This window comes from Cyanistes caeruleus, chromosome 3 (genome assembly GCF_971803275.1).
Source record: "Cyanistes caeruleus chromosome 3, bCyaCae1.hap1.1, whole genome shotgun sequence".
NCBI lineage: Eukaryota > Metazoa > Chordata > Aves > Passeriformes > Paridae > Cyanistes > Cyanistes caeruleus.
Window position 1 is genome coordinate 27,735,555 of NC_141703.1, and position 13,329 is coordinate 27,748,883.

At 40.3% G+C, this 13,329-nt stretch overlaps 2 long non-coding RNA genes across 2 annotated transcripts; one reads left to right on the forward strand and one right to left on the reverse strand.

The window, feature by feature from the left end:
- Positions 1 to 239: 239 nt before the first annotated feature.
- LOC111922762 (uncharacterized) lies at positions 240 to 3,188 on the reverse strand. Its single transcript, XR_002860710.2, has 4 exons — positions 3,040 to 3,188; positions 2,131 to 2,190; positions 561 to 698; positions 240 to 422 (listed from the first exon to the last, which is right to left on the reverse strand). It is a non-coding gene; the product is annotated as an uncharacterized LOC111922762 (long non-coding RNA).
- Positions 3,189 to 3,482: 294 nt separating this feature from the next.
- LOC147654033 (uncharacterized) lies at positions 3,483 to 4,264 on the forward strand. The gene is made up of 2 exons (XR_015285407.1): positions 3,483 to 3,571; positions 3,698 to 4,264. It is a non-coding gene; the product is annotated as an uncharacterized LOC147654033 (long non-coding RNA).
- Positions 4,265 to 13,329: the final 9,065 nt, after the last annotated feature.

The following is a 13,329-nucleotide window of genomic DNA, read 5'->3' on the forward strand; positions in this document are numbered from 1 at the left end:
ATGCAGGATGCAGGGCTAAATGTGAGCCTTCTTTTATACTCCTACCACTGCAGCAAGTGAGGATGGGGTTACACTGACAGGCACAAATGTAACAGCACAGGAGCTGAACCCTCTCTTATTGCAAGCTGATGTGAAGAGCTGCATAGAGGAAACCATTTGCAGTACACAGTAACATGTTTTTATTGGTCCAAATAAAGCACAGGAAGCATAGTAAATATTTTCAACTGCCACCTCCTGGCATTTCATTTATTATTTACATAAATACAGCTATTTTCCATTTCACAGAGCAGATGAAGTGCTCTAGAAATTGGATAAGTCTCATCAGCTGTCTGGCCAACAGTTGAGCAGAATTCAAAGCTAGATGTTACCACATTTCGTGCATGGCACAGATACTGCACCTTTCTCCTGAGCAGTTCAGAGACCTGCAAATGAGAATGAAGTCTTTGTAAATCCAAGTGAAGTAGATGCAATCATTGGGAGAGCATTCTCATTGCATGCAGGACACACCAAGGACAGTAGTTACCAATTCTTGGTTCCACTGCAGACCTCATGGTACATACCTTGTGAACAGCCCAGTTCCTGGCCTCCCCGAGCCAAGAGATTGCATGAGAATTTAATTCTGTTCAGGGATAAAACGGGGTATGTGTGCAGTTCTGGAAGGCAGTGGTGAGAACCTGAAAAAGAGGACCCCCACCAGCCTAGAAAGAAAAGAAAGAGGTCCTTTCAGAAATATTTTTTTAATCTCGGTGGCTGGTGAAGTGAAGAGTTGGTTAATTAATTTGCATATTGGGGCTTGGCAGCATTGCAAGAGCTGAATGATGAGGCCAGCATCTGACAGGAACTCTGTGATGCAGCTGGCAGGAAATCCCAGGCTTTCTCACTCCTAACTCCTGCCTGCAAATTGCTTCACTGATCAGTACATCTGATTTTTACTGAAGATACGTACTAAATATGGCACTGGAGCCTCTGATTTGTTTTCTTTAGTTATTCCTGTTTTGGTTTTAATGTTACTGCCACTTAATGTGAAATCCCTCTATATGGCTCTTTTCCATGCAGGGTTGAAATGTCTAGAATGTTGTGAGAAAGAATTTTATAGACTTTGAGAGAAAACAAAATTAATTTAATGATGTGAGAAAATGATTCAATATAACCATGAGTTTTTAGGACAAATTATTAGCCTTCTGCAAAAACTCCATCCAAGATTTATATTGCCTACAAAACTCACTAATGATATTGAGGCAATAGTCTTATGAACCAGGCTAAAAAAAATTATAAATCTAAATGAGCACACTTGAGCATGACCCTGCCATTTTTCCCAGACAGAAACAAGATTTATTGTGAGAGTTATGAAACTTTGGACCCTATTATACATTAAAGAATCCTATTTATGACCATGCAGTTAGGTCTGAATTATTATGCTTATTCTAAACATTTCTTTTGCAAGATTTATGTCTCGGTCATTTTACAACTTTCAGGGATGAAACTTGCTATTCATAACCACAGCAGAGAAAAAAAAAATTCTTCAAATTTTTGTTTTAAATACATTCAGTCACACTTCAAAACTAGAAAGGTGAAAAAAACATTATTTTTATTTTAGCATATCCTCACACCTATTGAAAGATGTTTTGAGCATGCTTAGCTTTAAAAATTACTTAATTTTAGAAGCTATGATTTTATATCCTCATTCCCTGAGGCATTTGAGCTCATTATTTACAATACTGTTTATCAAATATAAATGTCTAATAATTATTTCATGTGAAAGGCAGTTGTTGTATGCCTATAATAAAAAGAGTAACATTCATTAAATTATTTTCTTGCTGGTTCAAAAAGCATTTCATTTGAATAAAAATAATTTCTTATTTTGCCATTAGAATTGAAAACAGAGTGTTGCTTAAGACCAAGGGAAAAAGGGAATGATTTCCATGTCCTACTGCCCAGGGCTACCAGACATCTAATCTGTAAAGAATTAACTGGGAGAAGTGTTCTTGGTATCTTGGTCACATACATCCTGGACAAATCATAATTACTTGTCCCTATAGATGGGCTAGATAGCCAGCATGGATTATAGCTGGATCAATCTAGGTTTGATTTAGAATATTTTCTTAAACAAAAAGACTAACCAGCACTTACATGTAGGGGCTTTAGCTCGTCACAGCTCCTGTGGCTTGTGGACTCCCACTTACTTAGTGCCTGAAAATACGAAATGGACTTCTCAGTGTTTCCAGGTGAAAGATATCTGGTAGCACTAGGAAACTGTGTCACAATATTTTCTGCGTGGATGACCTGGCATGAAAGGTGAGGTGTCTTAGAGTCCCAATGGCCGTGTGTCTGGCAATTACTTCTTTATTAAGTGTAATCTGCTTCTAATCTTCCAATTTAGGGAATTTACTCATGGTAGAAAATACTGATTTTGCACATAAAACAGCCCTTGAATTATTGAACTAGAAATTAAAATTTTCGAGGCAGGTTTAGGCAGGGAAGAGGCTAGGGCTATGGCTATTAAATGTGTGGCAGAATCCCACAGCATTATGAACCAGGTTTTACACTGAACCATCTCAGCTGTGTTGAAGGTTGTATCAATTGCACTCAATTGACACAGTGAAAGTTTCCATTAACTGTGAATATACTATTACATGCCTTCTCTTCACTTTTTCTTTTGTTTGTATGCTTTATCATGAAATGATCAAGTAATTAATAGCAACAATACAAATAACATTTTAAACAGAAAACTTTGGCACAATGTGAGATTGGGTGTGACATCATTGATGGCCATGTCCTGACCTGCAGCTTTCTAGGCCATATTGAGTAAATTTCAGACACCACAAAAGTAGGGTTACTATAGGGTTACTATACTTCTCTTCAGATGAGTATCAAGAGTCTTCACTGGATCTTTGTAGCTGCTGATTGATGGCATTGCCCATGAACTATCACTGACATGCCTGGAAGCCTCAAGAATGATGGACAAAACAATTTCTGAGGCTCCATTTTCTCTTGGAGAAGACTCCAAAGAGAGGATGGGCCACTGAGAGAAAGACCTACCTCTGGTCATGGAGAATTGTGTTAGGGGAGACATCGGCAAACTCAAAATCCAGAGGTTGAGGGACCCTTCTGGGATGATCCATGAGTGCTGGGAGATCTGTTAGACACAATAATGAAGCAGCTCACAATCATCTTTGAAAGGTCATGGCATGGAGAGCTGACTGAGGTCTGGAAGAAATCAAACATCACCTCAGTCTTCAAAAAGAGAAAGGAGGAGGACCCAGAGAACTAGTCAGCCCCACCTCAGCCCCTAAAAGGGTGATTAAATGCCTCATTCTGGAGGCCATTTCTATCCACAAGGAGGTGATGAGGAGTAGTTAGCATGGATTCATTAAAGGCAAATCATGCTTGACCAGCCTGATTGCCCTCTATGATGAAACAACTACCTGGATAAAGACCACTGCCAGCAGGTCACAGGAGGTGATCCTGTCCCTCTACTCAGCCCTGTGAGGCACACCTGGATTGCTGTGTCCAGGGCTGGGGTCTTCACTGCAAGACAGTCATGGAGCATCTGGAGCAGGTCCAGTGGTAGGTGAGAAAGATGATGAGAGGACTGGAGCACCTCTCTTATGAGAATAGGCTGAGGTAACTGGGCCCATTAAGACTCAAGAAGAGACAACTTAGATGGGACCTTATCAACATTTATAAATATCTGAAGGGAGGATGTCAGAGGATGAAGCCCAGCATCAGTGGTGACAAGGAATGGGACAAGAGGCAACAGGTAGAAAGTGATGCACAGGAAGTTCCACCTGAACATGAAGAACTTTAGTGTGCAGGTAACTGCACTGGAAGAGAGAGACTAAGATTGGAGAGTCTCCCTCACTGGAGATACTCAAGAACCATCTGGATGCAATTCTGTTCAATGCACTCTAGGATAACACTGCTTCTGCAGGGAGGTTGGACCAAATGAACCACATGGTCCCTTCCAACCTGACCCATGCTGTGATTCTGTCATTCTGTGAACTGCTTACCTGACCTGAGAGCTTGACTGTTCATAAGCATTAGTGGACTCTAACTTCTCACACATCCCTGGCCTATGTGTGCATCCTGATACTGGTTGCAACCACTATGAAAATCTTGTGAAGTGTTTCTGTCTATTGCTTCTACCCATTCTCCTACATTCTTTGTTTTCCTATGACCATAATCCTGCAAGGAAAAAAACCTGCTAGATGGGGAGACAAAAAGATAATATGACAACCACTTCTAAATAAAATAATGAATGATATGACCAGTTCCAACAGTGTAAAATGGCATGTTTGTGCAGACTTCATCTGGCCTATGGTTTGTATTTAAACCTCACATAATAGCTGCCGCTGTATGTCTGAATTTTGAAATTACTAATTTATTTATGTGATAACTATGCCTTGAGCTCACTGCTCACTCAGAACAGAGAAGGGGTACCAGTCCTTGGGGAAGAGAACAGCTGAGAATAGCAGGAAGACTGGCAGCAGGAGATGTCTCTGAGGTCAGAGCCACCCATGGTGATTAAAGGCAGGGCAGAAACAAGAGCAAAACTTCCACCATTGAAACTACAGCGAAGTCCCATAGCAGAACTCCAGGTGAGACAATATGGACAAATGACTCTTAAACTTTGTCATGCAGAAGGGTCCAGTGACAGCTCTGAGCTGTTGAAAACATTTTGTTGTCTTGGCAGGACAATGCACAAAAGCAAATATCAGAATGTTCCCTACATGCCACCGGTTTTTGTCCTAGTGGGCAGAGTCACTGATGGTATCCCTCCCAGACTGATGAGGAGAACCTCAGTACTCCAGCAGGGAGAAGGTTGGACTGAGCTTAATTTATTTAAGTAGGTCAAAGATTTCATTACCTTTTTTTTTTTTTTTTTTTTAATACAGAGTAATGACACCATAATTCTTAACACAGACATAATTGTTTTTGGACAAAAATATTTTTAAAATTGTGTTAGTTGTGACTGCTTTCAATAACAGGGATCTGGAAACAGTTTTTTGGAAGTGTGGTTCCCACCTCTCATCAGATATTTCATGTGTCTCTATGTCTGCACCAGTAATTAAAAATAACCAAGCTTAAAAGTCTGCACAGTTCCCCATTTACTGTTGCAAAATCATAACCAGCTTTCTCTTGGAAAGAAACTACAGCCAAATGAAAGTGATGTTAGTTTGAAATCATATTGACTTGTATAGCCTTGTGCACAAAAGGACCACTCACACTGTTATTCCTATGAGGCATAACACAGAGTTTGTCCCTTTTTAGGAAACTCATTACTTAACAACACACTGTTGTGTTTGATTGACTCGGCACAGATAAGCTTGGCTAGGATGCAAGGAAAATCTCTGTTGTCATGCCAAATGTTTTTCAACCTGTGTGTGCCTGTGGTGAGGTCTGATAAGGTTATCCGTGGTGCATATGCTTGTCATCAAAAGGTTACATTCCTGTACTGTCCACACAGGCTTCAGGGTGGATGCATTTATGCTGAACAAAAACACCTGAAAAGGAAATTCTGCCCTAGATCAGGCAGCCCTTGCCCTATTCTGCTTATGTGCCTGTGACGGATTACACTATCTCTCCAAAAGGAGAGTGGGACAGCATCCCTTTCAAACTCATCTTCTGTCTATTTTGTGCAGCATTTATGAAGACAGACATGTGGGTTTGCACATTTTGGGGATCGATGGGGTGATGGAAGCAACTTCCTCTTATCTCAAATGTAGGCTTTAGTCACTGTATCAGAAAAGAGTGCCTTGACTTCACAAAGCTGTTTTGAAATGAGCCTGGACCTGCGGCTGTTCCTGCACATTAGGTGCAAGGTAAAAATGCTGCATTCCTGGAAGTGTACAAGGCTGGTTTGGATGGGGCTTTGAGCACCTTGGTCTAGTGGAAGGTGTCCCTGACCATAGGAACTAGAATATTTTCAAGGACCCTTCCAACATACACCGTCCTATGATTCCATAATATGACTTCTGTCCATGTCTGACCAGAGGTCTTGGAGAGAAGGCTCTGCCTTTCGGTAGGGACAATATATTCACAATAAGCTCACCAGTCTTTTGTCCAAACATGCACAGACATTTGTATTTAGGCATCTGCTAGATTTTGCTGGCTTTTTGCAAGCTCATCCCACGCTGGGGATGGCTGTAGATGGTTTTCAGTGCTGCCATATGAGGTCTTAGTTTAGGTGCCATTGCAGATTCTTTGATTCTCTTCCCAAAGTAGGGAATGCTGGAAAGTTCTCCTTACCCAAAGTATGGGTACACTGCCAAATTAAGAATATTGAGCTCTTTGTCAATCCTGATTAAACCTGATTTGAACACAGGTTTTTCATTGACTTAAATTAGTTAAATTACTTATTTTCTTTTTTCAGATAGTAATACTGGTATAATTCTTACTGTTACACAATTATGTCAGGCTAAAGAGTTCTTAATATTTGTATAGATCCTATGTACAAAGGAAGGGGTACTGGGAATTTTGTTCATACTGAGATACTGTACCTCTTTATATCAGACTTATCTAAACAATTCATGCCTAACATCTTTTATAGACTTATGAGTTGCCACTGCTCAGGTTTTGTGTCTGGCTCTCTGATGGGCAGGTGTAGTGGGTTGCTAACCAGCATAGCAGGGTGTTGTATTTTTTAAGGACAAGTGTATAGTTCTGCTGTTAGAATAGGGCTCTGAAGTCATACATACTTGCAAAAGGTCAGGTTTGCTAACCTGACATTAGTTGGCATCTGTTTTCCACTGGTTTCTTCCTTTGGTCTAAAAATGTTCCATTTTTTAGGCAGCTTCATTTCATTCATATGAAATTCATTCACTTCATTCATATTCTGTTGTCTCCATAAATCTTCTTTCCACCACTTTGTCTTTGCTATATACAGATGTAGAAGTGCAGGAAGTGTCCCAGATTATCCAGATTCCACTTTTTCCCATTCTCTATTTTCTTCCTGTTCTCATTCCCTAGATAGCAACCCATTTGATACCTGGCAGATTTCCATGTTTTGAGATGCCTTCCTGAACTAATTTCTTAACACCCTACTTCTGACTGCCTCTCTCTTGGCAAAATGCCTCTCTGATGTTAAGAAGAAAATAAAATCTCTGAATCTATAGTATCAGTTCTTACCTGGAAGGTTTTGTTTTCCAGTTTGAGGACTCAAAATATTTTTTCCTGGTTTTATATCCTGCAGGAAAAAAAAATGTTAAGAGACAGCTGGTTGTTTAGGAACAGATGCTTTTTATGTGTAGCAATAAGACCTTCCTTGGCTGGGCAAGTTTTTTTCCTCTGAAGGACTGAAACAGTACTGATTCAAGAAGTCCATTTCTGTCAAAACTTTCAGATCAAGGCTCTTTGTGAGTTACTAACTCTAAAAGCAGGTGATAAAGAGGAAGCCATCTCTAAGTCATATGCTGGGCAAACACAAGACATGGTTCATGATGCCATCTCTGCTCAATCTGTGTAACTAGCCATGGCTCAAAAGTACCTTACTTGGTCTACCTTCAGTTTTTTGGCTGAACACAAGTCTATTTTCCCTTCCTGTTTAGGCAACTGCAGCCTGTTTGCCCAGGAAGAAAATTGCTTTGGTAGCCTTATCAGCATTTGTGGCAAAGAGAACAATGTGTCTGCTCTGCTACAATCTCCTATAACATCCCTGTGTGTACTTCTGCTGTAATTCCACACAAGTGAAAAATGGGTTGGAGATGAGGACCTTTCTCTCTGCATCATTGCTGGCATTCAGATACAGAGAGAAGCTTCATGCCTCCCCCTGAGTGAGAGCTGAGCTACCAATTTGTGTCAGTCATGTTCCCCATGTTTATACATGAGAGTATCAGCAGTTGCTACTCTTTGAGCTCCCACAGACTTGGTAAAAATGCCTTCAGGAGTAGCTCCCTCTGTACCTTCCCCCCACTGCTGGATGTTGCTTAGAGCCACAATCCAGCCCTTAAACTGCAAATGGCTTAGAGCAGGGATTATGTTTTTCTTTTATGTTAAACAAGAGCAACCCACACTGAGTGTGCTCATTAAAAAATCATGTTGTTCGACACTGTTCCCTTGGGCTATGGTTAGAGCTTCACAATTTAACATGCAAGAGACAGGATGGATTCTCAGGCCTGCCAGGCTCAGAAGGAGATGAGTGGATGGCAAAACAGCATGTTGGAAGAATAAACCCCATACCCATGGTGGGACAACAAGCCTTCAATAGGAGATGTTCATAACAGTGTGATTGCTTAAATTAATTTAGAAAAGATCCTAACAGGTGTTAAAGAATCCAACAAATTTCAACCAGAAAGATAAGTTCTTGGCCATGCTGCCTTGAAAATCACATTAAAAACCAAATGAAATAGTACTTTGTGCCATTACTAGAAGGTGCATTTCCCAGCCTTCCCTGTCAAGGAAGCTTACCCATCTCTAAAGACCACATGCATAGGTGGAAAATAACATAGGAAAGTGGAAAAATTACTAAGAAGTTAAGCCTGTTATACATTGTATTAACTTCATAAATTACCCTAATAATTTTGCTATGGGTGAAAGGCATGAGGGAACTAGGAGAGATAAAAGATACTATACTCTATAATAGTTCAAGGATTTCAAGCATAAAATGGATGCACCACCTGAGCTGAACACAGAATGATGTTCTGAGAAAAACATTGAGACTTCAGTTTTTTTCCCATCCTAAATATTAGGAGTTTTAAATGAAGATAACAAGATTCCACACACACAGTTTCTGCTCCAGATGTTTTGACCAGTCTTAGCCTCTCTGGGCAAACTCTTCCATGTAAGATCATCCTATTGTAGCCTCTTGTTTTGGCTGCCCCCACAATGCTCCTGCTCCAATAAAGTTCATTGGGCTGTGTGCAGGAGAGATATCTCCAAAGAGGATTAAGGCACAAAGGAGGGAGAAGTAAAAAACCTCCTCCATTCCAATGGAGGCTGCAAAACCAATTGCATTAATACTCCCTCTAGTCCTTAGCGCATCATTCAAAGATGAAATTTGTTAAGCAACTATGTCTGCATCTTTATCATGATCAGACAGTTCAGTAGTTAGACCCTCAACAATCTACCTGCCTGAATCGAGGGAGGCAGAGTAAAATCTTCACTGTTAAAATTGCAATTGTGCTGTTCAGTGCTGGTATAAAAAAAAGATTAAGACTTTTAAGAAGTTGGCAGAGACACAGACATCACAGAGAAGTGGTGTCTCTGTTGGTTTCAGGGTACAAGATTAAAAGAATATATCTAACAGAAGAGTTGAGAATAGTTTCTCTGCCTTGGTATGCATAATACCAACGATCCATGAGATAATCAGAGATGAACCTCAAAAAGATTCTACCTACTTAATTTTCAAAAATAGGGACGTTTCCCTACATTCTTCTCACTCACACAGGTAAGTATGCCAGAAAATATGGGGAAGGAGGCCAAAGATATTGAAAGAACACTTAGAGTAAATCCTATTGGAATTCACTCAGAGTGAATCCTGCTGAAATCATCCTTTGAGGATATGAGAACAAAACGGGCTAAGAAACTCCAAGCCCTGCAAATAGCTTGGCATCTAACTTGATCAAGTTGTGAGAATTTTTTCTTCCTTGCTGCTTTTGCATTGATATGGTTGTACATTAAAATCCAGATCACACATTAATTGACTGATCAACTGTGTTTACAGCAATCTGTTGCCTTTAAAGTACTTTCTTTTTTCCTTCTCCTCAGCAAGGTGGACACAAACCCTGCTGCTTTCTGTGGGCTTGATCTGCAGGAAAGGAATTAGAAACTCTTTTATCAGAAGGCAGGGAAAGAAAAAGGTGAACAAAGGTCTCATTATTATCCTTTTGAACCTCAACAAGTGGACAGAGTAGGCTGTCCTGGGGCCAGTATTGACAGAACCTACAAGCTGTGTTGTGTCCACCAGGGAACAATTTGCCTGCAGAAATTTTGCTGCTGGAAAAGAATGATGGACTAAGCTAAACCCCTCTACTTTGTGCTGGAAAGCAGGCATGTTACCAGCACACTGTCCTCATGCCTGGACAATAGTGACAGCTGGGGCATGCAAAACATATTGTCCCGAAGAAACATCCCATGCTCTGTGTCACCAACACCAGTGGTGATCTGACTTTGGGAACAGCACAGGAGAGCTCCTTCCTGAGTCCAAACAGGGGATCCTAGCTCTCCCCTCCTGGGAAACCTCAGGCACACTTTGAAACAATTCTTTGCTTGTGACTGGGAAGATAAGCATTTGGATTTAAATTCACCATCAGTTTGGCCTGACATGGCACCATCTGGAGATCATTTGTAATCACTGTTAGTGAACACCCCTTCCAATAGTTGGAGAAGAACTGATGATAACTACCAAGAAAAGTGTCTTGATTTATAGCCATACTAAGAAAAGTGTTTAATTGGTTAAAAAGCTGTGAAACTGCTTTTCTTAATGTAGATGAGTTCAGCAACATAACTGGAAATAATTATCAGGAATCTATTTAGAGATACACTACTTTATTAATCTGGAAGTAGATAGATAGGTTGCCTACTAATGCATGCCAGGACGCTAGGGTGCTGTCCTTTCCATGGAGCTTCCTTTCCCAAGTGTTATTTTATGCCTCAAATGCTAAAAGATGTTTTGCTGCTGCTCCATGGGAGAAAGCTAGCCTGTAGAGCACAGTATGCAGGGAGAAGTGGACCAGTATTTTCCAGCTGGAACTAGGTTGTTGCTATAGTAACACTCAAATGATAGACAGATTTTCTGAATGTGCAGTGGTCTACTGTGATAAGAGAGCTTCCAGGATTCCTACCAAATTGCTCCAAACTTGCTGGAGTGCAATACATGAAATGCCACATTTTTGAAATAGCACAAGCAAACAAAAAACAGCACAACAACCATATATATTTTTCCCCCTAGCTTTCAAATAAAAACAACACTTAACACATGGCATTTATGTTCCTAGACAATGTCTTCCTGACAATCTCTTTTTAGTGCACTGGCATTACAAATGACAGACCACACTCTAAGTTTAACACCACCTACAGATAGATTTAATACGCAGCATGCAAAGTCTTGCATGCACAAGTCACTAACTCCTTTGGAGTTTTATTTTAGGGTGAATGCAGCCTGTGCACTGGTGAGAATCCCATTGAGTCAGTGAAGCCTTGCAAGAGCACACCACTCTGTTCAGGGCTATATTTTGTAGCACAGAGACCTTAGAGATAAAATGGCTGAGAACATGGCAGAACAAATATTACATTCATAAACCATCCAAAGAGAAGTTTCCCAGGGCCACCTCCATAACGTATAAAACATACCACACTTGGTCATGTCCCCCTCGCACACACTGTGCATGTGGTTTTCATTCAAAGCAATTTCCTCCTCTGCTCTTCCTTCTTGCTCTGCTCCGAGGGAGGAGGGCTCAGGATTTTGGATTTCCAGGAAGAAATCTCTCCCTGAACACAGCCGGGGCTCATGAGCATTGCAGAGATATTTTGGCTGTGTCTCTTCATCATCCATTAGCTCTCAGTGGGAGTGCTACTGCACAGTTTGCAGTCTGCAGCTGACAGAGTGTGTTTAATGTCCCTTTGCCCCCAGTACCCAATCCCTCCAGCAGTTCCTCTCCCTAGAAAGCTGCTGCCAATTATACTGGTGAAATCTTCCACTGATTTTAGCCTGATTTTTGTAAAGGCAATTTCATCCCCATTAAAATGTCCAAGACAGAGGTTTTGATCTGTTTGTGTATATGAAATACAGTGTGTACTTGGATTACCCTCACTACCTTTAGACTTGTAAGCTAGCTATTACTAGTGACTTTACCCTCACAAGAGATGTGGGACGTAGGAAAGTTTTAACAGCAGCTTTAATGTAAAGGCAGCCGATAACTTGGAGACCTGTGCACGAAATCTTAAATGAGAAGCCTTCAGCTGGAAACCCAGTTTTCCTCATTTCAGGGCTTAGATCTTATGCACACAGTCCTTCTGCTATCAAACAGTTCTAAGATAATAAAGAGGAAAGCTTTCCTACACCTGTATGACAAAAACTCATTGATTGCAAGAGGACTCATGTGCTGAAGGGTGCCAGAATCAGTAAATCACATGCATTCCTAGATATGATAACAGATATATAATTCAGGAATGAATTAATGGAAGAATAGCTTGGAGTTTGATTAAATAGTTATATGCCTTTGCTTTGTTGTTTTTTGGGGGGTGGGGTTTCAGTTGCCATATTTCTTAAGATTGCTTTGGAACTTTTTTTTCCTTGCTTACTGGGTTTATACAACTTAGATAATGTCCTGCAACAGGGCTTAACTAAACATAAAGATTCACAAGGCACTTTGGATAATTAATTACTCAGCATTTATGGCTTGGCATGTGGTCATCAATCGCTAAAAAAATTCATGTTTGCAAACATATCCTTTGCAGCTGGTCTTCTTATGTCAGACTTCAAAATGACTTGTGGAGATATGACAGAGCTATAAATGTCTTCCTTTAAAATTTACTGGTTGTGCTCCAGTTTATCTCTTGTGGGAAAAATTAAGCAACAGATGTGGCAGGGCAGGAGCTCTAAGGAGGAATGGTAAAGCATCTTGAATTGTTCTCAAATGTATTTTCTTTTCCTCTTTTTGTTATTAGATGTTGGAGTCCTTAACTGCTCTTTGTTATGGCTTATGTCTGTAAGCATTAGTTCTGATGGTAAGGTGACTTGACTTGAAAGTCTTGAAGAAGTCTGAAATGAGACCTGTGGCAGAACAGGAAGAAGAACTAACCAACACAGTATCTATTCAGCTCTGCCCAGCAGGGGAAGACACTGTAAGAACCACAAATCCTAAAAGAATAGGTTTTATTTTTTTGTCAGAAAGATCAGCAGCTCCATGGCTTCCAAAAAGAATTCTTAATACTCTCTATTGTAAGACTTAAGACTATCTTGTCATTAGATAGCAGAAATCACAACCATCTGAGCTAGAATTTTTCATTTGGGGTTGAAGTTGATGTATGAGATGTGTCCTAAAGCCAAAAGATTCTCCCACAGCACAGTCTCGATCATCACCACCCAGGCCTGCTCAATGCCCTGAGAGGACAGATATTCTCTGAGGGAAATGAAATGCCTGCTTATAAAGTTAAGGATCATATGATCTTTGAGACAGACTCATCTTCAGATTGCTTGAGTTATATTATTTCTTCATTTCCTAAGCTGCAAACACTTCCATCTCAAACTGTGCACTTCTTACCAAGTGATTGACAGCCACTGTATGTATGCATATATGTATGCAAATAGTGAGAGTGTATGCAGCATCTATTTTTAGAAGTGATACAGGAAAAGGCAACTAAACATCATTTCTATTTAAATTATAGTGT